The sequence below is a fragment of the Chamaea fasciata genome, unplaced genomic scaffold (genome assembly GCF_029207755.1).
Source record: "Chamaea fasciata isolate MVZ Bird 193981 ecotype frontalis unplaced genomic scaffold, bChaFas1.0.hap1 SCAF_3, whole genome shotgun sequence".
Lineage (NCBI taxonomy): Eukaryota > Metazoa > Chordata > Aves > Passeriformes > Sylviidae > Chamaea > Chamaea fasciata.
In genome coordinates this window covers 50329723-50352760 of record NW_027094088.1, presented here as the reverse complement: position 1 = coordinate 50352760, position 23038 = coordinate 50329723, and the positions used below count along the sequence as shown (strand labels likewise).

The 23038-nt window shown below is 41.0% G+C and overlaps 1 long non-coding RNA gene across 1 annotated transcript; it reads left to right on the top strand.

Annotated features, from left to right (window-relative positions):
* Positions 1-233: 233 nt before the first annotated feature.
* Positions 234-22971, top strand: LOC136287711 (uncharacterized). The gene is made up of 3 exons (XR_010720277.1): positions 234-320; positions 2818-2958; positions 22758-22971. It is a non-coding gene; the product is annotated as an uncharacterized lncRNA (long non-coding RNA).
* The last annotated feature ends 67 nt before the right edge of the window (positions 22972-23038 follow it).

Below are 23038 nucleotides of genomic sequence, written 5' to 3'. Positions count from 1 at the left end.
GGGAACTGAGGTAGCAGATGACTGAAGTGATCTTATGAGAGAGAGAGAAAAAAATGTTTTTATCCAAAGCATTTCTCTCACATGATATGAAGCCCAGCCCCTCACAGAGTTTTACAGAGAGTACTTGAAGTGATAGAGGGTTTCACTGTGGAGTAGGAATGATGAGGTAAGGTAGGAAGTAGGGAAAAAAGAGCTGACTTGTACCCTGCATTGTGTAGGAAACTGCAGCAAATAAATTAACAAGCAGTCCTAGCCACGATGGAAATACTGAGACCCAGGAGAACCTGAAAAGGCAACAGCTCATTTTTGTTTTCTAAATGGTAAGCACGTCGGAATATTAATAATTACTGTTTACACCTTGATAAACTGAAAGTTGACTGCACATTGCTACAGCTGATGTTTGTCAAACAGGTCTGAGCAGGACAGCTGGAATTCATTTGATCTGAGTTTGCACAGCGCAAAATGAAGTTCTGTCTTGTTAACAATAACTCCTCAGCAATATGGCAATATATTAAAAACATCAGCAACATCAGTAGTTATAGAATGCATGAATATACATTCGTCTTTATACATTCCTCTTTTCTGAATGGTTTTTTTTTTTTTTTTCCCCTGTGGTTTTGGGTAGTGTTTTTTTTTGTTTGTTTGGGTTTTTTGTTTTGTTTTGTTGGGGGGTTTTTTGTTTGTTCGTTTGTTTTTAGTTATACCCTATAGTTTATCTCATCATTTATGGTATAATACTTATATTTCATGAAATATAAACAAATATGCATATGTATAAAGTCAAGGAAAATTTTCTTCTTTGAAGTGTGTGTGTAAATATGCACACATGTAACTACATATATGCACACAGGTATTTTTAGGTATATATACATGTTTGTATCTCGAGGGAAGAGGGAAGTTCTTGGCATTAAGGACAGAATAAGAAATACTTAAATTTTCAGCTATCTACATTCTGATTAAGCATAAGGGAGAAACAGTCCACCCTTATAAATGGTAATGTTTACATAATCCTGGAGAAAGCTGTCATTGGGAATTGCAGAATATCCATATTTTGTGAAAATTTAAGTAATCGGTTTCATGCACATCAATCAGTAATAATTCTTTATTGTACTTAGGAAGAAGAAGAAATCTCTCGAGGCCCCATTCAGCTCTCTATCTCTAAATTATTTTAATTACTTTGCTTCTCTTTACTGTTCAGGAAGGAATAGCTCATGCTCACTAAATTAAACCAAGACCTCAGAGTGTTCAGAACACCATTGCCAAATGTTTCAGAGGTTGCACTAGGAAAGACTCATAGTTAAGACAGTACTCACATAATTTTCAATGCTAGGGTGATGACTACAGTAATATTTATGGTAGTAACATTCAGACTTTGAATAGTTCAATCATTTACTGTGTCTTAGTATCAGATAATTCTGTAAGAGGTGTGATTAATCTAGAATGGAGGAAAAGGATCATTAGAGGGAAATCCCTTTTAATGCAACAGCAGTGCTTGAGGTCATGTTTGAGTTCAGCACTTCTGTCTTCTAGGAGCTGTTCTGTTGCTTCTTTTCCTGGTGCAGAAGTGATAAGAGCTTTTCAGCACAAAGGAAAAAGAGGGGGAAAAATCCCCTAAACGTGTATTAGACAGAAAGATGGTGCTTATTACTGAATCAAGTAATGACAGTAAAAAAAAAAAAAAAATCAGAAAAACAAACAAACAAAAAAGCAAACCAAAAAAAAAAACCCAAATCATGTCTGCCACTTAGACAGCAAGAGCTGAACAGGTTTTGTGATTTTTTTTCCATTAAACTTATCTGAATACAGTAAAAGAAACTGCAGATTCCCAAGAAGACTCTTACCAGGATATACTGGCAAGTGACTGTAATGGAAGTAGGGATTCTTATTTATACCCCCTGGGCCAAGGCTTCCTCTGCCTTCTTCTTCTTTTTTTTTTCTTTTTTTTTCTTTTTTCTCTTTTCTTTTTTCTTTTTTCTTTTTTTTTTTTCTTTTTTCTTTTTCTTTTTTTTCCTTTTTCCTTTTTCCTTTTTTCTTTTTTCTTTTTTCTTTTTTTTTCGCTTTTCTTTTTTCTTTTTTTTTTTTCCCTTTTCTTTTTTTTTTTCCCCTTGTGTGTGTGTGCGCTCATTTTCTTCTTCTTCTCTTTAATATCTGTGATAGGAGTGTCAGAAGTGAAGGGCTGGAATTGCAGTGGGTTCAAAGAGGCTGAAAGTTCAAATCTTGCCTTAGCCCCTTTTTTAACTTGAAGGTTAAACTGTAAGGGTGGTATTCTCCCATTAAGGCTGGTGAAACAGTGTAAAAAATGAGCTTTGGAGGCAAACACATTTCTAAGAACAGGTTTTATTACCTGTAAGGGGATTAAGTATATCATTAACCACACAGAAGATTGGCCTTAACCATACTTACTTCCTGGTCTGGAGGTAAGTTTCAGCAAAGTTGTCTATGAAATGCATGAAAAAGTCTAAGTGATTATGATAAAATCTTTGTAACTTGTTTTTTAATTCCTCTGGTGTTTGTAGATACTGCAGCAAGCCTCAGGGCCCCTAAGAACTGCAGACATAGCCAAGAGTAGCTGCATTTGAGACAGCAGTACAGCCCAGCATTACTGACCTTCTTCAGTGCTCAGTACAGAGAATTCCAACAAGGCCCCAGCAAGAAGTAAGAGGAAGACCAACATTATTTCTGGTTAGAAGAGAAAAGTGATTTCAGTGGATTTTGATGCAGGCTCAGACTAGACTTGTGGCTAAACTGAGGCAAGTAAGTACAGCAGTAGTAAGCCAAATCAAAGGCCCATTGACCTCACTGTCTTGTTTCTCACAGAGGTTGAGAAGCTGTCCAGGAAAGTGCATAGAAAGAAGCTGGATTGTTCCCAATACTTTTCCATCCTGTGCTTTGTCCCAGTTTCTTGTGGGATTTGGGGCTGTGGCTTACACTCTGGTACCTCAGTTTCTCAGTTGTATGGTAAGTTTGTGAATGTTTCTTTCCTCACACTTTTCTGTTATCATGCTTGTTTAACTTTGACTGCAGACTCTTTAGAATACAATCTTTTCTTGTGTTGTGTTTGCTGTACTTTAACACCTAGACACATGGTTATTTACTATGCAGTGTGATCCCTGCTTCCAGAGAGTTAGAATCCATGTGTAGCAGACTTCATTTAACTGTGAGCTACTACTGTCGGAATGGTCTTTGGTTTAGGTTGAGGGTTGTAAGGATAAAGCACTGCACAGATAGCACTGCAGAGGGATGGATGCTGCACAGGGATGTCTTTGCTTTCCAAAACTGCCTTAATGCACAGAGCAGTTGCTGGGTTTAGGTAATGCAAGCCCAATCATCGTAACTTTTAACTTGATCTTTAGGCTGGCATAACTGCTGTGCTGCCAAAATGTCAGTTCACTCTACAGCAGAGGACTCTAAAGCAGAGTCTGGTTTTGGAGCTGTTTGCTTCAGCCAGCAGTTCAGCATCCATGAGTCAGCAACTCGTTAACAAATAAATAGCTAAAGATGATGCCTCATGTGAAATCAAGCAGGGACTACTGTTGTTTTCCCTTCAATGTTCCTATCTGATGAGATGATCAGCTACTCTAACTTTAGGTATGAAGTAAGCATTTAGCACAAAGCTGTATCCTCTGGGAGTGGATGGGAAGGGTCAAGGAATGCAGCTAGAGAATACTTGCTCACTTAATTAAAGCTCTTACTCCTCTCTCCTCTGTTGCTCGAACAATTTCACCATGTAATGCAGTCAGTAAAACTTACTTAGATAGAACAACCTGCTGTTCAGCAGACTTGCTAGTCTTCCAGATCTTTAGCATTCTGTATTCCTTTCCCAGTGAATTCTAGTTTCTCTGGAAGTTCTTTCTCCCAAAATATAAGCAGTTTGTATAATCTGAATGGAAAAAAATTAATTGCAAGCTGTTCTCATTTCTGTTATATATGTCCAATAATGTATTTTGTTACCTATGTTTCCATTTATTAAGCCAGCCTTACACTCTTTAAAATCAGTAAAGCTATCCTGAATTGTGTTTAATTTCCATGAACTTGGTGCATATGTGAATGAGTGACTATATGATTCCTTGAGAGAATGGGAAAACTGCTGATACTGTTTTCTTTCAAGATGGAAATATCTCTTCTCAGCAGCTCTTAGTGGGGGAGTTACGGGGGGGGGGGGGGGGTCTAAGTGAATAAAAAGTGGCCCTGTGAAGGTAATCTTTAGTCATGAGTCATGGAGCATGAAGCTTGTCAATCTTTTCCTCTGTAATTTTTGTAATTTCCCCAAAATCATCTAAATGTGGAGAAATAGCCAAGAAATATCAGTTTCTGCAGTACTTGGTGAATGCTTCTGTCTGGCTTTTTATGTTCACAGTTGTCTAATCTGACAGACAGCGACAGTCTGTTGAGCCTCTTGGGCTGTTTCTGTGTCAGGCCCATAAGTACTGCCACATGGTCAACATCTCTTTCAGGAACAGACAGTTTTGATTTTGTTAAAGACGACAGAATGTTGTATGAGGGGTCTGATACCAACAGCACCTACCGTAAATCCTGTTTTGGAGTTACTAATTTAGATGTGAGAATTAATCTCGGTTGGCACACCCTCAACCAAACTGTTCAACTAGAATTTTACCTCAAAAGCACTAAGCATTCAATAGGTTTCAGAATCTTGTGTATTAAGAGGTTAACTACATTCTGAGTCTGTTCAAAGATCACAGCCTTCAGTGACAATGAGGAAGTAAATTCATTTCTGGACTTTCAAAAGCAGAGGAAAGGCATTTTCTTTGTGTAGAGCAAATTCTGTGCTTGGGGAATAACATGAGAGGCTCTGTGTGTGGCCAGAAATTCAAGTCAGCTTTCCAAAAGTAGGGAAAATTTATCTGCCCTGTATCAGCAGTGCCAGAATTTCCCCCCAAAAAATACCTCCAAAGAAGGATATTTGTTTATGCATGGGAATTTACCAGCTTATGCTGAACTAAATAACAGAGTCCATAGATTTTTTCCTAAAACCTAACAGTCATCTCCCATCAGGGAAATGGTGACTTTGCTTTGTAAACACGGGTTTAGTCAATGTCCACGAGGTGACTCTGATCATGTGTTTTAGCTCAAAAAGTACATTCTTTTCTTTTGATTTCAGAGCAAAGGGACTCCCCATTTTTGCAATGACAGCACTTGTTAGTAAGACTAACATAATCATTGATTCCTAACTTCATAGAGAGGATTTTTTAAGATTTCTGCTATATTCATGGGGGGAGTGTGTTTTCATGTCATATGCTCCCACTTTTTCAATTTTTGGTGCTTCAAAAGCGAAAATTGTCGCTGCTTGCTACAAATTCCAATTTACTCATTCAGGTGGAGAGAAGTAAAAGTAGTCCCAGACAGATTTGAAAATCATACAGGAAAAGGTAGTGTACCATGTCTAGGAGATACTACAGAAATACATACATGCATCAGTGGTGTATGTGGAACCTCCCAAGTAATTGTTTCTGTGCACATCGTTCTAGAGCATTCAAACAAAGGACTGTCTGGTCTGGATCACCTGGACCATGTAAATGCATCTCTCTGTGTTGATCATCTTCATATGGAGCATGACTCCCTTTTATGGGGCAATGATGGAGTCCAGACTGCATGGGACAGGCAACTTCTGAGAGGCCATAGGTTTAAGTTTTTTTGGTATGTCTGTAATAGTTCATTGTCCAAAAGCAGTTCTCATTCTTTCTAACTGAACTGATGAATTTGCCTTACACTTAAGAGAAGGCGTTTCTTTATTTGGTAGATCAGTTTTAGAGAAATTTGCTTTTTCTATTGCAAAACCTTATTTTTTTAATGGGAGAGCTGCTGAAGTCCTACTCAGTTCCTCACCATTGTCATCAAAATAATTTGTCTTTCAAGTCCTCTCCATACAGAAGAAATGTTGAAAAAAAAAAAAAAAAACAGGTGCTTTTCCATAATATCTAAAGATAGAGTGAAGGAAATACTCCCCTGTGGACAAGATAAAGATTGGAAGTTCATTGCCAAAAATTGAAGTGCACTGCTGTATTCTGGTTGAATCATGCCTGGTTTGTGGAGCAGGAGTCAAACAATTTAGGAATTCCAGCACACATCTTGTTCTAATCTCTTCGGCCTCCCCTTTCCGCTGTTCTGCCATTTTTTCCCTTTTATGGTTATGCACTTTGCCCAAACTAGTTCATTTTAAAAACAGATGAAAGGGAAACACTAACGTTATGCTAATTCTCAAATAACTTGTCATGAAATTTCATGAGAACCGGTGGCAGAAAAACAAGGAGCCCACAGTCAGTAACTGTTCCAAGGGAATTGTTACTAGAGTAAAATAACAGTTTTGATGTTTGAGATGTTTCTATGAGATCAATTACATCTGCCTGCATAGGTTTTCCCTAGCAATTTCAACAGGTTTATGGCATCCTGTTGTGTCCTGGACTAAATAAATAATTTAGGTATACACTGAGGATCAGCTATGATATTCTCCCAAAGAAACATCTGCATTTCAGGGATGGCATCTGTTTATAAAAAAAAAAAAAAAAAAGAGAGAATGAGAATGAGTATCAAAGAGTGCCCAGGGTCACATCATCTGCTGAGAAACACACAACAATGTATGGTGGATACATCTGTAAACAGCAATTATTCTATTAAGTCATGCAAGAGCTGTTTGCTCCAGCCCATGCATTACTTAATAGTAATATAAGTATAGATGTATAGTAATATATATCTATGCACATGTGAGTACACAGATGGTAGAGAAATTGAACAGAGAAGGCTAAATCATAGGGTGATAGAGGCAACAAAATCCAAGCAACAGGAACAAAGACTGGCACAATATTTACGGAGTGGGTGGTTCTCACAGCTTCCTCATGAATTCTTTGACACTCTCAGTAATAGCTTTTCAGCTCTTCCCCACAAATCGTTTGGACCTTTGTGCCTTTCTGTTCTTATGAGTATGGTGTCCGGGTATGGCACAGCAAGTCTGCAGGTTGTACCTGTGCTCAGATCCCTGCTGCTCAGATCTGCCTGCATGGAACATCTCCTATCTGCTGCTTCTTGGGGTAGCCAGGGCAGTGTAAGATCAAGCCTGTCTGCCCTGATAGCATCCTTTCTCACTCCCTGAGCAGGAAAGTATTAGCATTTCCAGTGGTTCTAACAGCATTGTGATCAGTAATTGGCATGATTCATAAACTGTATCCTGAGAGGTGCTCAATCTGAGTCACTTCAGTGTGATGGGAAATCAAATTGAATGATAAACTTCAGGTTTTCCTAGTGATCCTTCAGGATCATCAGTCCTAGGAACAGCATGTCAGCATCTGACTGGCTCGCTAGGTATCCTCTGACATGGTCAACTCTCATCATGCCCCTGCAAGTACACTCAGCCTGGACATGTCTGTTTTATAAAAGTTCTCCACCTGAAACAACAGTCATTAGTTTTTCCTGGTCACAGGCCAGGACCTAAGCATGCATCATTCCAGGAGTCCCTGTGCTTCTATGACGGGTTACTCCTCTGGCTGCCGATCCATTACATTGGCTGTGGGAGCAGGTATCTCTATGATCTATCTGAGCTCTCTTTCTACAGTACACTGAATCCCTAGAGGTCCAGGGAGGAAGTAATCCCTGCACACTCTGCCTTTGTGATAGATTCTTGTGGAGATTGCAGAAGACAGATCTGTTCTGCCCCCTTGGCTGCTTGGCACGTGTACTTTAACGGTGCATTAATGAAAACAGGGCCATCTCCAACCTTGTGTTCTGCAGAGATTAGTTCCTTTACAGATAGGACAGATGGCACCATAGTGGGGGTAGTTTACAACAGGCCAAAGCAGAGCTTTGCTGTTACTTCAAAGTTCAAAGTGGGAGTCTTCAAACACTGGAGAAACTTCCCGGTACCAGAGCCATCCCAAGCAGAGAGGGTAACTCCTTCCAAGGAAATCCTGCGTGATTCTGATGAAACCCTGAAGTAGTTTGTCTACTTCCACTGAACTGTGCATAAAACCCCCACAATGCTGTTGTAGTGCATTGCTAATTTAACATCTGAGTTGCTTATCAAAGGTAAATTCCCATGCTGAACATTCACCACTACGGGGGCATTTTGCAGGTTAGAGGCACCTACACATGCTTACCCATTTCTTGCCTTATTTCAATACTCACTGTATCTGCTTGATGCTAGGCCAACACTGTTATCATTAGGAGAAAGTTGATTGGTTTCTCAAGAAGTAAATTAGAGCATGTGTTTTCATCTTATGTCTTAATTACAACCACAATCAGGCAAAAACAGTTTACTGAAGTGTTCAGCATTGCTGGTGTTAAAACCCAGTTTCCTGTCTTTTTTCATGTTTGTCAACCCCTTTTTTAAAAAAATGAAAGTATCAGAGATTGTTTCCCAGTGAATTTGGTGGCAGGTGAGAGCAAGGGAAAGCCTGACTTAAAAGAGGTAATTCTTTTCTAGGGATAAGGCTGAGAAAAAAAAAATACATAGTTTTGTCTTTTTAAAAAATGCCACTAACTTTTTATTTAAATTGGTTTGATCACCCAGTCACAGGAGCAGAAACTTGATTTCTTGCAATAAAAGCACTTATTCATTGGAGATGTGACATTTGCCACTCACCTGTCTTCAGGGTGAAGGCAAGCAGAAATACCAATTCCCCCTGTTGCCCAGTGGCTTAGCGGAGGTGTCATGTACCCAGTGTTGCTGTTCCTCCCTCTGCCATGGAAGGCCAGGTGAAAATGGGCAAACCTACCTCCCCTTTACCCTTCTTAGTGATGTAAGGAAACCTGCAAGCTATGCTGGAGCACAGAGTATGAAGAAGGAGTCTTTCAGTCCCTCTTGTTAAAAGTGTGGCACTTAAATAAGTTTTTATTTTTTGGGTAAAGGGAAAAGTGCCGAGGAATTAGGTTTCGTCATAAACTAACAATGAGAAATCTTACTGAGGCTGTTCCAATTAAGAGTTAAACATTGCTGAATAGGGTAGGCGAGACTCATCATGCAAGATTGGGAGCGCCATACCCTGGACTGTGCCATCTGGTGATACTAGATGTAGAAAAAAGCCTGTGTCTCCTCACATCACAAAATACTAATCAAAGGCTCCTTAGTTAAAAGGTAGGAGCCTATAGCACTGTCTCCTTATTCTTTACTTTGTGCCCTTTGGTTTTTATGCTTCCAATGCTGCAAGTGGAAATGAAAAGTTTTCTAATGAGTGAAAGTGCAGGTGATTATAATTTTTTCAGGTGAATAAAAGGAACAGAAAAATCTGCATTTTCTCACCAATCAAACTACTTATTTTACTGATTTTTTTTTTACACTAAACCAGACCAACTTCATCCAGAGATGGAGTAAATTGCAATCCTGTAACTGTGTGCTCCCCAGTGTGCTCCATCCCCTTACAGATCCAATATTGCCCACCGGGTGCAACTGTGCAGGGTGATCCAGAGAAGGTTTGCTCTAGCCCAGACGTGTAGGGCAAGGCTGGGAATTCTTCAGTTTCAGCACCCCACTAGTCCAAATGATGGTGGGGGGAAATAATTATACAAAGACTTCATCAATGAGAAAATAGAACTTGTCCCTACCTCGTACTTTTAGTGCCCTTTGTCTTACTGGCAGACTTTGTAGAAGAGGGGAATATCGGTGACTTGGGAAGGGTCTGGTATTGCTTGAGTAGCAGCTGAGACTTGGTGATGATTGGTGGCAACTGAAGTTGGAGAGCACTCAGCTCCAAAGCTGGGGAGACTTTGGATGCAGAACAGATCCTATAGGAGATGGGAAACTTGGAGCTGAGAAGCTGCATAAGGGAAGCAGTTCAGTCAGTCAATTCATTCATCAGCACAACTAAAGTAGAAACAAGTTGAGATTGGGAAAATAAGTTATGGGAAAAACACCAGCTCCTCCTAGGAGCTAAAATACAGGGTGAGAAAAGGAAACAACTGGAGGAAAAAAAAAATATCAGATAAGGGAAGAACCAGGTGGGACAGGGATAGGAGGAGCCATGGGGAAGGGCTATGATGAGGAGTCAGAAAATGGGAAGGTGAATACTATCAACAAAATGTCCAATATTACACATTTTGAAGTGATGAACACTTAGTCAAAAGAGTTCGAAGAAGACTGATCTCGGTAAAGCAAGGAAACAACAGCTTGGTGGCAAAGCTTGAGGAATGGAGATTGAAAGCTGAAGGCAACAGAATTAGAGGGATAGGAAGAAACAAGTGCAACATGAACCAGGAGGAGGGAGAAATGAAAAGGGGGAAATGTGAAACAGTGGGCATAGACATTGTGTGCCCCACAGCACAGTCTCTGCTCGAGCATGGTTTGGTGTTCCAACTCATTGAATTTAGCCATTTCTACACCAGAGATAGAATGTTCCCATCACCTTTGTCCCACACTTCTATTGCTCTTCCTGAGACTAAGGAACATTAAAGTCAGTAAGTGTGATACAGAAGAGTGCCTATTACATTTGTCCTGGGGAATCAGGGCTATCAGAGGCAGAGAGAAAAGAATGTCCCCTGCATGATCAGGACCTCCACCTTGCTTGCTGTCTTGCTCTGAAGCTGCAGGCTGAGGAGAGATTGCACCAAGAGCAAGCACAGCATGTAGTGAAGGCAGTCACATGCTGCCCTGGGAAACTGCTTATACTCCTCTTTGCCGCAAAATTTCTGTGTGGTGCTGGGCAAATTTTTGAAACCTACCTTGTCAGAGGTGATGACTGACTGGGTGCTCCTCGTATTATGCATGTGTGGGTGGAGATTTCGTGTCTGACGTGAAGGAGTGCTGAGTTCTCACAGCAGAAGCTGAGGTAATACATACTGGGCTTTGGAGACAGAAAGTAGACTATTAAACAAACTGAGAAATCAAATCCTAGGGAGTTCAAAAAAAGTAATGGAAACTTTTGACCTTAATCACTTCGGGCTTCAGTTCCCTATGTGTAAAATGTGGATTGTACCACCCCCTCATGCTGCAGGGCTTACTAATAAAGATTAGCTCACATTCAAAGATACTCAGATGCTTTGGTGATGAGGCAAGAGCAAGTGTCCTGGAGTAATTTTATTTTCAGAGCCATGTTTGAGGAGTAGGTAAAGTGTGAGGCTAAGCACAGGGCAAAGAGCAGGACACGAAAGCTCAAAGAGCTGCTCACCAGATAACTAGCTTTGCAGCCTGTGCATGCAAAGAGATGGCAGTGGGGTGGGAAAAGACATTGTGAGATCATGAAAGAGCTCTTTTCTAAGGTAACTTATATTTTGCAATTTTCTATCCTGAGTGTTTGGTTTGTAAATGCCCAATAACCATTTTTTCTGTGCAGTATGAACGTGTGTTGGCAAGATGTTTGGTGAAGTAAATATTTCTCTCTGCGTATAATACATGATGACTGATGCTTTCCTCGTCATAGAGTAGTACACTGTGTCTGTGAATAATTTTGATATTCATTTGATGATCTTAATTAATATGTTGGCATTCATAGTAGTAGGTTCTTAGTAAAGCAAGCAAGTATCATGACCATTTTATAGATCTATTCTATCAATATTTGAAATATACACTGGAGAGTTGGAAACAAACCCTGGATTCCTGGATCTTGCTCTTTTCCCTAAAAATGAAACAAGGCATGCATTTTTGTTTCAGTCACATTGAGTTAGAAACATTGCATAATTAAACAGGTCTGCGGTTTACCTTGGAGTCCAGTGGTTGTCTCACCATTTAGCATAACTAGGGTCAGGTCTGGGGTAAATAATTATTGAGGAACACTGAGCATGGCAGAGGAAAAATCCAGGTCTGATCTAGAAGGAGATCTAAATGAATCTTGATTTTACAAAAAGATGGATGGATCTGATTCAATGGAATCAAAAGAACTTTTGGTATCAACAGTTGAAATCCAGGGACATGGATGAGGAGTCTGCCTTTGTAACTAAAGGCAGTTTCCTAGAACTGACATTTACCTGTACATTAATGAGGAAAGGGGTACTCCTTTCGATTGCACTGAGAGTGTGTGGAATCCCCTCTGATAAGTGATCATGAAACTGTCACTGATAGTTTTAAAGCTACATGTTTGGTGGTTTGTTTTTTAAAAATTTGTGTGAGTCACAGGAATCTGTGAGGCCACTTGGGAGCAGGGGAAGAAAAAAGAAACCCTCTACAATGTAGGTCACTAATTCTCAAAAAGTCAGTGGAGAAAAAATAAAAGCCCCGAATCAAGTATAAGTTCTTGCACTAATTACTGTTTTGAGTACAGAAGCATTTAATTTCTGAGCAAAAAAAGAACTCACACCTTTGTTTTCTTCTCCACCATAATTTATTCCAAATGTCATTACCATCTGTAGATTCAGAGAAATGAGTCTGACAGCATGTAGAACGTTTTTAACATTTAGTAGCATCTTAAAGCTAAATATACACCATTTTCTTGTTGTTTGTCTTCTCTTAGTCTCAGACTTGAGTTTTCTCTTTTACATACTCTGCATTCATAGCAGGGAGGGCAATGTCTTTTCTCCCCCTTTTTAAAATCTTCTATAATATTTAACAATGTGACTTAAAACTAAGGCCAAGCTTTCTTTAATTTCACTGTGGAAGTAATGAATAAAAGGTAAATGAAGGGATTGTGCTATTTCTTACTGTGTCTTCTGCTGAAGCTCTACCTACATCTGAAATTGTGAGCCTGATATGACTACTGGAAAATGTTTAATATTAGTTATTCTGTGAGCGGAAAGCGCTGTAGGCCTTGACCTGTAATTTTTCTTCACTACAAGCTCCTTCTCTCCAATCTCATGTATCTCCTTTAGATGACTGATTCTCTGCTGCATTTGCTGTTTTGGCATATTAGGATTTGCTCGCAACAAGCGCTCTCAGTATGGATTGATACCTGTGGCATGGAGAAAGCAATGACTTATCAGGAGCTCCTGAGAGGTATCTTGGGATCTGGAAGAGAGCACAGAAACAGTAACAAGGAGGTATTAAGTTCTAAGATTCATCTCAAGCCATTAAGGACCCTATTAATGAAGTTTTATCACAGATAGGCTGTTAGGGAGCTTCTGGCTTATCTGGTTCAATTTCTGAAAAATTATCTTTCTGACATACCTTCTCAAGCAATAATTTTTTTTATTTTTTAATTTTTTTTTTTTTTTTAAAGAAGGATTCATCATCAGGACAGCTGATTTTAGTTATTTACAGTGTTGTTTCTAACCCAGTACATTTGAACATCTGGTTTACTATCTGGAAGAACATACCTATTTTTTTATACTGGCCTATTGCATGCAAGCACATGAACTTAGGCCCTAAACTCTAATTTTTTAAGAACAGTGAAAAAAATTAGGAGGCAAGTCAGTGTAGATAGAGTTCATATCTTATCTGAACAGCTGATATAGCTGGAAAAAACTGAGGAAAAATTGAATGCACAAGCCCTTCCTCCACTTTTTAACAGAAGATTCAGTTTTCAAAAATGATGACATGTATTTGCATGTTGGAGAAAACGTCTTTCACTGAGAAATTTAAAAGGCACGAAACTTTGAGCTTGTAGTAGTTTGAAGGCAAAACAAATGAGAGGCTCCAAGTCAGAGATACAATTTAATAGGGAAAAAAGGAAAGAAAGTAAAATAAAATCGATGCAATAATACAAAAGACCACTGACAGAGTCAGAATACAACCTGAGCGTAGTGATGGAAGCAGTCCAGATGAGGTGGTCTTCCTGAAGCAGTGATCCTGTAGAAAGGTCTGGTAGCTCGGGTCCTCTGGGAATCCAGTGGGTAAGCGCCCCTCTGTTGTTCAGAGTCTCAGCTTATATCCAGGCTGGAATGCTTGATTTCTCCCTCTGGGCGGAGCATCTCACAATGGGATGGTGAGTCATGTGATAAGGCCTGATGGGCCCATTAACAGGAGGTAGCCCAGGAGGGGGTTATCTGTGAGCTGTGTAGCAAAGGTGCTGATGGGCCCATTAACAGAAGATAAGCCAGGGTGGAGGAGGCAGCGAGCACTGCCTCACCTGGTTTCAACAGTTCTTGAAGATGGTGATAGAATATACTTCAACCCAGGACAGAGCTGAAAGAAGATCAGTTTGGCTTTTGATAGGCCTGTCCTAAAGGAGACAAGGCAGGGTGCTAATGGTAGAAAAAGTCAAACAAACCCAAGCAGCTGGAGGTCAAAGCTGCACAAGTTCAAATGAGAAGTTAAATGCTCATAATTAAATTACAGTTAATTGTTATTGGGACAAATACAAGACAAAACCAAGATGTCTTGAGTGTCAAATCAAAACAGGACAGCTCTCTGGATGAAAAGTGTCAGCCAGACAGCACTGAATGCAGCTAACTGTATTCAGTACAGGGGTGACTAGGAGACTTGTAACACTGGGATTGATGAATGATTGAATTGTGTTTACATAGCTGTGAAGGTGTTCTGTGCTTCTATGCTGCAGTAAAAGACAAAAATTATGCTGGTAGAAGTTAGGGGTTTCTTAATAAACTACGTCTGAAGCTGAAATGGTATGATTCCAGTAAAAAGTACGCCCTTAATTTACAAAGTTACTTGCCAAAAAATCTGGGGTTAGCTGAGGAGCCAAGTGACATTTTTCCTCTGTTTTTTGTTTGTTTGTTTGTTTTTGTTTTGTTTGTTTGGGTTTGTGTGTTGTTTTGTTTTGTTGGGTTCTGTTTTGTTTTTCTTTTTTTTTTTTTTTTCTTGTTTTATTTGGACACTGACTGTAGCAAGTGAGAGGGCTGTTGAAATGTGGGTATTTCAAACACATCCTAAAATTGGATTAGCCCAGCTGAAATAGACCTTTGTGTGTAGACATTGAATAGGAAGTCTCTTTACCAACATCCACAGCCTCTTAAACAAATGTAAAGTGAAACCAGCCTGTGAACACACTCAAAAAAGGAGGAGACATACCTCTTCCCTGTAGGGACTATGTCCACAGAGCACTTATGGGTCATAAAGGTGCACTGACTTCCATGGAAATGAAAAATGGCCAAGTCGGGTAATAAACATCCTTGTACAGTTACATTTTAACTGAATTAGGCATACACAAAAATAGCAATAGCCTCCTTTGGAACGTATATTAAAAAAATCCTTTTTAATATAAGCTAACTAGTAATTATTTTTTAAATGGCTACCTTTGCCACTCAGATCCTCAAATACCATTGTTTACTTTGGGGTGTCTTATTTTTTATGTACTGGACACCCAAAAGAAACTCGAGGAAGGGCACTCATGCAACACTGTAGAAGAATCTGCTTGGTTTAAGTACCACTCTAAAAGACATCACCAAACAAAGGCAGATAGGGTGATCAGTCACTTTTGAATGGTTTCCAGCACCAAGGAGTGGACTTCTGTGTGCACATTGGCCTGCATTACTTCTGGGTTGCTGAAACACTGATCTCTATGGTTTTCAAACAAAAGTATTTAACACTGCTGCAAGCCTTTAGTATTTCCCTGCCTAGCAGTCATGACAGAGGGTAGTTCTAGCTTGTGAGGGTTGCCTCTGGCCAGTAGTGTGGCAAGGTTGCCGTGGCTAGAGGGAGAACATGCATGATCCTTCTGCTACTATTTTATCAGTGATGGAGAGTCTGCTGCTGTTACATGCTTGAAAAATTGCACAGTAAATCAGATCGGTGGTGTTGCATCATGGTAATACATGCTAGGTTGTAAAGTTGTTTTCATCATGGCTTTAAGCAACGGTGGTTTTCTCGCAGTAGATGCATGTTTAGAGAATTAAAAGAGTTAAGTGTAACATGCTGATCTAGGAAAGAAGGTCAAACCACTTTCATCCTTTCCTATTGTCTCCCTTTTTTTCCACAGGATTTATGACTTTCTCTTCAAAAAACAGTCGTGCTGCTGCAGACCTTCAACCTCTCTTAACCCCATAGATTCTTTTCATACCTGTCAGTGGCCACAACAGACCAACTATTGCTTAGAGACAGCTGTTGATATCCTACACATTTTATTTGCCTTAGCTACATGGTCAGTGTCATCACAAAAGGGATTTATCTGGTTCACTTGCTGGCGTAGCTGCGTCAAGAGATGGCATATTGAAGTCATTGGTGTGCTGTGTTTCTGTCTTCAGCTATCTGTTCAGTGGAAAGGCCCATCCTTGCTTCTCTGGTCTGGAGTAAAACTGTGTCCTAAAGCTATGTGCATGTGGGAATGAAGAACCTCTGTGGAAATTAAAAACTGCTATATTCTTAGAAATTGATGGCCTGTGCAAATGGTGAGTGGAACAGTCAATCATCCCCACATCTTTGTGTCCCAGATGTGGGAGGATGTGCCCATACTAGTGAACAATTTTTATAGGCTATTTTAATATTGCTTGACTGCTTTCTTCTAAGCAATAGCTTGTCTTTTTTATCTTTCTCTCTCTCTCTCTCTCTCTCTCGTTTTTTTTTTTTTTTTTTTTTTTTACAGAGGGGAATGCCAGACTTGACTAACAAAGACAAGAACAGACTAAAAGTTTCCTTAACAGGAAGCCACTAGCTCTCCACTTAGCAAGTGGGGAGGAAAAGCCTTTAAAAATGTTCAAACTTTCTTATGCAAATTTCAGTTACACACAAGTTTTGGGAGAACTTATTCAACAGTGAATTGAACACTCCCTCAGTGACTATAAATGCACAGTACACAAAACTGTGTGCAGCACAGCACAGAAATCTAAAGGTGAGGGTGCTTTCAGGTCTCCCAGGGTGTTGTTCCACTGTTTCCAAACAATCTAGTTTTGGGATAGGGTAATATATTTTCTAAGAAAAGCGTTAAAAGATGTTTGAAGCAAAAGTAAAACATTTAAAGGCAAAGTAATGCAGTCCCTCTAGAGGAACATGACAGGTTCTCAAAAGAAGACATTTATTACAGCTTTAGTCAGTTTTTGAGTGACTGAAACACCTGCACGTACAATTGCCATTATTAGAAAATATCCCAGAGCCCTATCAGAGATCAAGGATGCTTTCTAGCTGCTCTTCTCACAGACATCAAGGAGATAATTTTCATCTCCACACTGTTCTGCCTTGGACTTGGGAGCTGTATGCATACTTCCTTTGTGGCCTCTGGTGATGCCAATTGCATGACACAAAGATAAGCAGATGAGCAGTGACTGAAGCTTTGTTCAGTGGTGAGATACCATCAGAGGGTAAAGCAGAAAGAGTGGTAAATGAGAGATAGCCATTGTTAACTGGTTGTCTTCTCTCACCAGTCCTCTTGGTAAAAAGACGCCTTATGGATGTGAAGCAGTTCTGCTGAACTGAAGAGCCACTGCAGCTGCCATAATGGCCTTCCTAGAAAAGCAGTGTTGGTACCAAGATTTCTTCCCTGGACCTCTGTCTGTCCGTTGCAGACAGCCACAGAAAATCTTTGTGTAGGTTTCCACTGGATTTTGTGGGGCAGCCTGCAGAGGGCAGGGGCCTTGCTGTGTGTTAGATGTTGCCTTATAACTACCCTGACACACACCCCAGAGCTGAAGATCATTGTGTGCCTGGCCCAACAGCTGTCAGAGGGACCAGCTTGTGGCTGTGCTTTTACATTTGAGAGAGCTACCTGTGGCTGAGGTATCTGCCTGCTCAAAGCATGCATGAAGCCTCAGGAGAGTGTTGCTTCATGAGCTAATACTTCAGGGTGCGAAATACAGTCTGTCATTTTTGCTCCGGGACCAGTTTCCTCAGCTCAATCCCTTCACAGATCAAAGGCACAGTGTTTAATCATGGTGTCATGGCCATACATCTTCACAAGGACTGTCTGCCTACTCACCAGCTCTTGTGCAAGACCTGGGCTATATTCTTGCTTCTACTATAGTATCCCTCTGATTGAGTTTCCTCATCCATCAAGTGTGGATAAGGATGCTACTCTCCTTTGTGAGGTCTGTTACTGTGTGAATGAAAGCAGTACACAAGGGAGAAAATTGTGAGAGGGCAGAACTCAGCGCTGGCCTGCTGAACCTAATGGTGTGCGGCTGTGCTGTGGGTATAGACTGATAGCTGTAATCCTTGTCAGGTAAGGGTAGAGGTGGTCTCTGCTCACTTTGCTCATCTTCTTGAGGAAGCAACCCCTTTTATCTATGTGGCTAACATCTGAGAGAAATTGCCATTCTGTAGGGAACTGAAAGTGCTTTCTGGTACATTGGAGAATTTTATTCCCTAACAGAGAAGCACAGAACTTTTTACCCAGAAATAACTTTGGCCAAATCAGCTGTCTCTAGTTATCACACAGCCACACATGCCACACAGCAGTAGATAAAGTGCTTTGGGCCCTGCAGGGGATTGCGAGATGGTTAAAGAAATTCCTGGGTACTTCTGATGGCAGCAGTGGAAGGAATTACTCAGGAGGCAGCAGGGTTTTTTTTTTTCCTGACTTGAATGCTGATCCTTTACCTCTGCCTGTTTTTAGGCAAAATGTGTTGTGTGTAGTCACTGACTTTCTCATGGTGTTTAAAACTGACATTTTGACACTTTTTAGCATCAGGAGATGCTACAGCACTTTTTGCAGTATCAGGTTCAGATCAGATTTTATGGGTCATGACACGCAATGTAAGCAGTTTGGGCATTCAGAGATGATCTGTCCTACCCCTGCCCTGAGATCAGACCTCGAAGACCTCAGTTGATTGTGACAGATACCCCTTTTACCTCTTATTATACACTTGCAAGGATAAGGCTTTCACACTTGCTGTTGGTAATCTGGTCCAGCATCTCCTTTGTTTTACTGACTGTGGGTGTCTCCTCATGTTTACCTTGCAGCTCCCTAACTTGTGCACTCTGCAGTTGGAGCCAAGTAGTATAAACATCATTTGGCACCAAACACTTCCACTTTGCAGAAAATAAGCAAGTTACTCTTTTTCCTATTAAAGAAATGTGGGGAAATTAGGTATTTGTAGTGCAAATATCTAGTTTCAGAATTTCCTTTCTGTCTCTATAACGAAAAGTGAACTAAGAGAATCCACCACTGCAGGTTGGGTGTCTCAGGTGCCTCTGTGCCCTGACCTGAAGTTAGGACCAGTGACAGCACCAAGTCTTAAACTCCATGTGAATGGCACATGCTGTGACTACTGCTGGTACCAGTCCTGGCAGGGGCCACTTCAATCAGCAGGAGTGCAAGGTCTGGCACCACTTCACTCTGGCATTTCACAAGTCTGCAGCAGAGCTGGAGGCTGTCGTGGTGGAGGTGGGTTGGTGCGTATGTGAGCAACTGAGTCAATCTGTGGGTGGCGGGAGGCCAGTGCTCAAATTTGGTGACCTTGTTCTCACCCACCCTTCCCCAAGCATTCTATCACCATGTCCTGGGCGTGTTTCTCTTTTTGGTTGTGTGAGGAACAAGTGGTTCCTGATGGACTTCAGTGGTTTCACCTTTATTGGGCAGTGGCATTCAGCAAGTGCCCCACAGGACATCATCTGGGTGATCCTGGTGGGTGCTGACACCAGGTGGGGTTTGGAGCACAGCCAAGGAAGCACAGTGAGACAGTAAGTGGCACAGGGCAGCCCAGGAAGCCACATTCCTACCATGGTAACACCATAAAAAAATTTGAGGACTTCCTGCAGAAGCAAACACAAATGAGGTTAATATCTCTTTTGAAAGTCTTCAAAGAACTTCAGATCAGGTCCTATCCCCCCTCCTGTGCTACAGACTTTTCTTTTAACTTCACTGTTACTAACCAGATTGTTAAACAAAGAGCTGGATCCTGAATAAATCAGAACAGCTCCACTGAAGTCAACAGCACAGCAATGTTATTTTACTACCAGGGTGTGGTACACACCTCAAATTAAAAATTTATTATCTGTCTGGATATAAATTCATGGTGCAGATCCTCATTTCCCCATAATGTCCCATCCTGCTAAAAATGCCAGCAGACAAGTTTGTCTTGATTCAGCATGGATGTGTCTGCAGTTTTTGCTGCTGTGGGTCATGATCAGCAGCCACTGCCTGCACAGCAGTTCCCTTATAAATTTTCTCTTTCAAGGGTGGTCACTGTACTTTCTCCTTACCCAGCAAAATTCTGTCCTCAAGTATCAATTTCAAATATGTTCATGTATCATAAGTCCACTTGTATATTGATTCATTACTGTGCCTCTGCTTAATTTAGCAAGAATTTTGTGTTAGCCAAAATCTTGTAATTGTGTAATAGCAGAAAAAATTACAAAAGAATACCACTTGCATCATTTGTAATGTACATTTACCAATATTCCTTAATGCATCTATTTCTTGTGTACCAAGTATGTGGCAATTTCACAAAAATCAATTGCCACTTCACTGGAAGTGACTTTTAGCTATATGAACCAGGGGAAACCACTATTATTTTTCATTTCCTGACAACAACCAATTTAGTTCAAAACTGATGTTTTGTAATAGCTGAAATGGAGATATTTTCTACCAGACTCTCCTGATGATTTTTAACTGTAAAATGGGCAACACTGGACAGATGGAAGCAGATCATTTCCACTAAGAAAGGTCATCAGCCCTATTGCAAAAGTGGCCAGTTCCAGCTGGATACATAATGACTAATTTTTAATGAAAGTTGTTTTCAAGTCTGTTGATTTGCTCATTTTTGCTCTACACTGACTTTCTACATTTTCAACTGTTTTGACAAAAGTTCCAGAATTTCTGAAGTGCAGCTGTTTTCTGCTCAGCTCTGTTTCCAATAGTTGCCTAAAAGCATTTTAATTTTAAGGGCATGTAGTCCTGCTGACAGAAATGTCAGCTCTAAAGAAGAAAGCAACCTTTGTCTTTTTTTGGTTAACCCATTTTTGACCTGGCAAACATAGGTGTGATTAAGGTGATCTCCAGCTACAGTGGAGGGCTTGTTGATCTTTCTTCAACTGAGGCCACAGGCTGATCTCATGAACACTGTTTTTACAGGCGTGTGACTCTGCTGACGTCCTTTGGCTTCCTGTTCAGTGAGGCTGGGCTTGGCATCCTCAGATTTAGGCACAATGTGAATTTTCTTAGACTTCACTCTCCGGCCCTCGTTTTGTCTCATCAGCTCTTCCCTGCCTGTGAATAATGGTCATGATCACATCATGCGGTGGCTTCGGGGAGGGAAGGTCCCCTCTGCTGCAGCCCTTTTGGTGGCAGCAGTGTGGGTGAGGTGGGTGTCCATGAGAAGGAGGGGGAGTGGGTTTCAGGCAGTTTCTGGTAGAATGTAAGACATGCAGTGTGTGGTGATTCACCCCCTCAAGCCATTAAACCTTCAGCTTATGAGTGGGTTGAATCCTGTAAGGTTGTAGGCACATTATAAAAATAAACACAGACCTCTGAGGTAGACAGGTTACTGGTGGGAGGGCAGTGGCATCGGTAAATCAGATCATTCCTCTTTTTTATAAACACTGAGAGCAAAATCAGCTGTTCCTACTGCCAGGCTCTAAGGCTTTGCCTCCTCTTTGCATTGCTGGCATTCATGCTGTAGTGCATGTCTTTGACACCAAGAAGAGGACCTGCTCATGTAAAACTTCTTGAGTGCATTGGAAGGTGCTGAGTGCTGTTTTCTGGTGCTAGACCACAATAATAACAATGGGCTACCGAGGAACTTCTCTGAGACTTGCTGAGACAAGAATTAAAGGTCATGCATACCCACACTTTTGTTTTGAGAGATTAGTTAGGGAGGGAAGTAGATGGAGGGGAGAGATTATCCCGCTCTACTCAGGGCTCATCAGAGCACATCTAGAATACCATGTCCAGTTTCACACTCTCTCCCTCAAATTCAAGGAAGCTGGGGCATGTTCAGCACGACATTATGGGGTGGAGCACTTGCCCTGTGAGGAGAGGCTGAGGGATTTGGTCTAGTTCAGCCTGACGCAGAGAAGTCTTTGGAAGGACCCAAGAGCACTGCCCCCCCCCCCCCCCCCCCCCCCCCCAGCATGTATAAAGGGATCAGAAAGAAGACATTGCCAGAATCATCACAGCACTACACACTGGGAGGACAAGCAACAAGGGACTGAAGTTGAAACAAGAGGCTCGGGCTGGATACACAGATACACTTCCCCAAGGGGAGAGAGTAAAGCGTAGAACTGGGTCACTCAGTGAGGTTGTGCAGCCTCCGTTCTTAGAGTTTTTCAAGACTGGTCAGATAGAGTCCCAGGAGACCTGGTCTGAGCTTACAGCTGTGTCTGCTTTGAGCAGAAAGTTGGAATAGGAACTAGGCATCCCTTCAAGCCTGATACCATGTGATCCTTTGTCTAGGTATCCCATACTCTGAGGTCATGGAAAGTTTTAGGTGAAGTTTTTGAGTGAAGGGTTGAAAAGATTAAAAAGAATGCATTTTAACTCCTCTCTCCAGCTTTGACAAACTGATTTCACTCTAGTCCAGCAGCAGTGATACTTCCTCTGATTTCTCTAACCATGATCAGGCAGTGAGTTTGTGTACATGTTGTCCTGGAAGTTCCGAGGACAGGGGTGCTGGGCAGAGGGGATAGGGAACCCACTGCCTGAGGAGATTCTAATGCTAAAACAAGGTTTAATTAAATGGGATTGGCTGAGTCTATTGGGATGCATTGTAGGCTCAGAGACAGGAACAGAAATCCAGCTTTGCCCAGCAAGATATACCCAGTGGGATACCTTGGCAAGTAAGCTGTTGAAAGAGATACCATGCATGTAATATTGGCCAATTTTGACAGTTTTAGTCTCTGCAGAATACAAAATCAATATCATACCACAGCATTAAAATAATTTCCCCAGAATACAAAATTGATATAATGAAAATATTTGCAATTATTTGCTGTATTTCACTTTCCAACCTAAAGTTAGTTGTGTGCAAATTCATTAACAAGACTAGGGCACCCGTGTTGCCTGTGGGGTAGTCACTGTGCTCAACAGTGCCACTGTATCATACTTTTCCCTCCTTCCTTGCAGATCAGAAACTCGGTGTGAGTCTCTTCCCTCCCTGTGGATCCCAGTGCTGAGAAACCAGCAGCAGTCAAGAGAAGTCACCGTGTTTGTGTGTTGGTGGTTTTTTTATGAATGCAGGAATTACCACAATTGAATGAATAATTCATTCATGAAAATGATGCTTCAAAAAGAAAAGTACTCTTCTATTATTCTTGGAAATTGTTAACCCAGTTTCTTTTTTTTGCCTTTGCCGTGGTGGGACCTGGCAGCAGCTGTCACTGAGAGGCAGCAAGTTCATCTCAGTG